At 50.2% G+C, this 4,692-nt stretch overlaps 1 long non-coding RNA gene across 1 annotated transcript in view; it reads left to right on the top strand.

Annotated features, from left to right (window-relative positions):
• The first annotated feature begins 267 nt into the window (after positions 1-267).
• The window catches only part of LOC108800439, a 25,540-nt gene continuing 21,115 nt past the window's right edge, over positions 268-4,692 (top strand). The window contains exon 1 of the long non-coding RNA XR_001942097.1: positions 268-367. This is a non-coding gene — a long non-coding RNA (uncharacterized LOC108800439). The remainder of the gene's footprint in view (positions 368-4,692) is intronic.

Below are 4,692 nucleotides of genomic sequence, written 5' to 3'. Positions count from 1 at the left end.
TTCATTATGTATAGGGACATAGCCACTAGGTATGGCCCAGCCTTTCAATTTGTCCTAGCGTTTAGCCTCCTAGATGCAGAAGTGTATACCTATAAGCCAAAGACTGTGTACCTCAATGAACTACTGGAGAAAAGGATTTTACTTTGAGAACAAATGTCGAGTTCTTCCAGTGGAAAATGTTGTTGGTACCCATGTTTTCTATCGCTGTTTATTAACATGATGCCTTCAGTTGTAAATCTCATGGTTTTTTCCCATTCCTCACAGATGCACACTCCAGATATTGGGGGCCAGGGTACCACATCTGAAGTTGTACAGGCCATCTGCAGGCAGATCATTGTCAAGAATGGCCGAGCAGTAACCATTTAAGGTGAGCTTATCCAAATGTTTGTGTTATAATGTCAATAACCCCTTTGTATTATACTGTATAGTTTGCTTTAAGACTACAAATGTTATTCATAGTGTGTATCCTCCTTTCAAGTAAAATGCCAGAGATTAATCCCAATGGTGAATAGTCCGACAGCAGTAGAATTGCAGTAGTTAGCATTGGTACTTATTTTTATTATTACTTATTTAGGAATGTTCATATTTGTTCCCTTTTGACTTAAAAAAACTAAATATTGACCACATACATATTGCAATCTGATGATGCAGTTGTCTTTAGATTTATAACGTTTGTGGTGTAGTGGCTCACCTGAATAGATAAAACATTAAATGGAGGGGGGGCCTGGCCTGAAGCGGGACCAAGATGGACGCTTGAATCTTTTCCTCCAGCACACGCGCTCCCATCTATCAGCATGTCTCTCGTTCATTGAAGGGCACGAAACAGATCGTAGATCATGTATCACAAGGTATATCGCCACCTGCAGGGGAAGGGCGCTAGGCAAAAGACAGACAGCCTAGGGGTGGCCTCTGCTGGTGGCTATACCCCCCACCTGCTGACAAGTCTCAATTGTTTTGCCTAGTGTCAGGAGTAAGGAGCTTTTGAAAATAAATTCTCTGAAATATTTTACGTTTTTTGCTCCCTTTTTTCGCTGTATCTTCAAGCAAGTGCTGTCAGGGCAACATGCGGGATGTATGTAGATCCTTGTAGTCTTCCTGGTACGACCGACGAGCGCATGCAGACTCTGTCACGGTGGGACGACTGATTTCTTTTTTTATGCCACCTGTGGTTTTATCCGGTGGGGTGCATATGACTCGGGGTCTCGGCCTACCAGTCACAGCACTCCACACAAGCTGGCAGCACTGCAACTGAGATCAGGGCCGTTTTGTCCACCATCCCTGCATGCCCTAGTTGCAGTGTTATGCTCCCGTGCGGACTTCCTGGAGGTTGTCGTTGTCTCTGGTGTCTGACCATTCCCCTGGAGGTATGTATGGCGGTCTACTGTGGGGGCCGTGCGGTGGGAACCTGTCTGCTAGTCAGCTCTTGGTGGGGTTGTGGCCCTTGTGGGAGTACAGCGCAGTGGCTAAGTGTTAGTGCTTCTGCCTTGCAGTGCTGAGGGTCCCTGGTTCTGGTCAGGGCACTGCCTGCATTGAGGTCCCTACGGTTTGGACCTGTCTCTGTAGGTGTTGGTCCGTGTCCTTGCTGCTCTCTCCCCCCCTACCATCCTACCTTGTGGTGTATCCTCCGGTCTTAAGGTGCGTGATGCTCTGCCTTTGGGAGACTGCTACTGGTGGGACAGGTGTGGGGAGCCTGGCTGTGCCCAGACAGTGGCGCTACCTCACCAACGCCGCGGTGGTGAATGGTGTCTGCTTGTCGTCCGGCGGCGGCCGCAAATTTAGTCCCTGGTCTGTGTTGCGGCCTCCGGGGAGGTGTCTGCTTGTCGTCCGGCGGCGGCCGCAAATTTAGTCCCTGGTCTGTGTTGCGGCCTCCGGGGAGGATCCGTGCCCACCATCTTTGTTGAGGGCAGATTCCCTTCTGGTGATGTTACTTCCTCCCTGTGACCGGCCTCGTGTCAGCGGCGGGAGGAAGGGGCGTTCTTTCTCTCGACTGGCTGGCTGCAGATGGATGTGCAGCTCTCCTCCAGACTATCCAGGGTCTTGTGGTTGTTGCTGAGGGACGGACGCTGTTGGTGCCGCTGCTGTGACTTAGACGTGGGATTGTGTGTACTGCTGGGGTCCCTCTCTGACTGCTGCGGTCTCGGTGGTCCTGGGGCAGTTAGTGTGGTGTGGGCGGTGTGTCATGGACCGCAGGGACAAGCAGTCGGCGGTCTCTCTGATGATGCTTCCCATTCCCCTCTATGTGTGGCCTGTACGCCTGCATCCCTTTCCCAGTTGCCCTTGCACCCCTCGGGGTCCTGCATTATCCTTGGAAGTTTTTTTGTCTGCTAGGGATGATTTTGTGACGCGCATTGAACGTGCGTTAACACAGAGGCCCCCTAAAAAGCGCACTCTGTCATCGCCTTCCCCCGTTCTTTCAGGGGAGTCGGAAGAGGAAGGGGAGCTTTCTGTGGTGTTGCCTCGTCCTGACCTTGGGGATTCTACCCAGCCAGAGTTGGCCAGTAAGGACTAGTCGACGGCTTCCCTCATGGTTCAGGAGCGCAAATTGGTCTCTGCTCCGATACGTTCTGTTAGGGAGACGCTCAAGATTGAGGGCGCTCCTAGTTCTTCCGCACTGCTGCTGGTTCAATTTGGGGTGCATAACAGTAGGCGTTCCACTAAGGTCTTCCCTTACATTAATGATGACACCAGGGGGGCACATTAATGATGACACCGTGGGGGGCACACTAATGATGACACCGTGGGGGGCACACTAATGATGACACCGTGGGGGGCACACTAATGATGACACCGTGGGGGGCACACTAATGATGACACCGTGGGGGGCACACTAATGATGACACCGTGGGGGGCACACTAATGATGACACCGTGGGGGGCACACTAATGATGACACCGTGGGGGGCACACTAATGATGACACAATGGGGGGCACAATAATAATGACATCATGGGTGGCACAATAATAATGACACCAGGGCGACACAATAATAATGACACCAGGGGACCCAATAATAATGATACCAGGGGGAAAAAAATAATTACACCAGGGGGACACAATATTAATTAAACCAGGGGGACACAATAATAATGACACCAGGGGGCACGATAATGACACCAGGAGACCACAGTAATAATGACACCAGGGGGCACGATAATGACACCAGGGGGGACACAACAATAATGACACCAGGGGGGACACAAAAATAATGACACCAGGGGGGACACAACAATAATGACACCAGGGGGGACACAACAATAATGACACCAGGGGGGACACAACAATAATGACACCAGGGGGGACACAACAATAATGACACCAGGGGGGACACAACAATAATGACACCAGGGGGGACACAACAATAATGACACCAGGGGGGACACAACAATAATGACACCAGGGGGGACACAACAATAATGACACCAGGGGGGACACAACAATAATGACACCAGGGGGGACACAACAATAATGACACCAGGGGGGACACAACAATAATGACACCAGGGGGGACACAACAATAATGACACCAGGGGGGACACAACAATAATGACACCAGGGGGGACACAACAATAATGACACCAGGGGGGACACAACAATAATGACACCAGGGGGGACACAACGATAATGACACCAGGGGGGACACAACAATAATGACACCAGGGGGGACACAACAATAATGACACCAGGGGGGACACAACAATAATGACACCAGGGGGGACACAACAATAATGACACCAGGGGGGACACAACAATAATGACACCAGGGGGGACACAACAATAATGACACCAGGGGGGACACAATAATGATGATACCAGGGGGACACAATAATGATGACACCAGGGGGGCACATTAATGATGACACCAGGGGGCACATTAATGATGACACCGTGGGGGGCACAATAATAATGACACCAGGGGGACACAATAATGATGACACCAGGGGGGACACAATAATGACACCAGGGGGGACACAATAATAATGACACCAGGGGACACTAATAATGATACCAGGGGATACAGTAATAATTACACCAGGGGGACACCAGGAGACACAATATTATTGATGACACCAGGCGGGGGGCACAATAATGATGACACCAGGGGGGGCACAATAATGATGACAGCAAGGGGGCCACAATAATAATGACGCCAGGGGGACACAATAATAATACCAGGGAGGGCACAATAATAATGACACCAGGGGGGGCACAATAATAATGACACCAGGGGGGGACACAATAATAATGGCACCAGGGGGACACAATAATAATGACACCAGGGGGACACAATAATAATTACACCAGGGGGGATACAATAATAATGACACATGGGGGGCACAATAATAATGACACCAGGGGACACAATAATAATGATACCAGGGGGGACACAATAATAATGACACCAGGGGACCACAGCAATAATGACACCAGGGGTACACCAAGAGACTCAATAATAATGACACCATGGGGGACACAATGATATTGACACCAGGGGGACACAATGATATTGACACCAGGGGGACACAATGATATTGACACCAGGGGGACACAATGATATTGACACCAGGGGGACACAATGATATTGACACCAGGGGGACACAATGATATTGACACCAGGGGGACACAATGATATTGACACCAGGGGGACACAATGATATTGACACCAGGGGGACACAATGATATTGACACCAGGGGG

Source organism: Nanorana parkeri, unplaced genomic scaffold (assembly GCF_000935625.1).
Source record: "Nanorana parkeri isolate BGI_ZX_2015 unplaced genomic scaffold, ASM93562v1 scaffold2025, whole genome shotgun sequence".
In the NCBI taxonomy this organism is placed as follows: domain Eukaryota; kingdom Metazoa; phylum Chordata; class Amphibia; order Anura; family Dicroglossidae; genus Nanorana; species Nanorana parkeri.
The sequence above is the reverse complement of the archived record's forward strand: the minus strand, read 5'-3'. Positions and strand labels throughout refer to the sequence as shown.